Source organism: Sinocyclocheilus anshuiensis, unplaced genomic scaffold (assembly GCF_001515605.1).
Source record: "Sinocyclocheilus anshuiensis isolate Anshui unplaced genomic scaffold, SAMN03320099.WGS_v1.1 scaffold117, whole genome shotgun sequence".
NCBI classification, from domain to species: Eukaryota; Metazoa; Chordata; class Actinopteri; order Cypriniformes; family Cyprinidae; genus Sinocyclocheilus; species Sinocyclocheilus anshuiensis.
Genome location: NW_015536624.1, coordinates 515,641 through 515,842, shown reverse-complemented (window position 1 = coordinate 515,842; position 202 = coordinate 515,641).

The following is a 202-nucleotide window of genomic DNA, read 5'->3' as shown; positions in this document are numbered from 1 at the left end:
AAACTCAGATTCAAAAACAAGCTCTCATATTTTGAGTTCAGACAAACAAAATGGTGAAACGATTTTTACTCAGAAATTGCTAGTACGTTTCACTAATAATTGCAAAGAAATGGCAAATAACACATTGAATTAAACATGACATTTTGTAGATAGAAATGGTCATTTTCTTGTAAAGCATATACATACAGTAGTCAGCATTTGA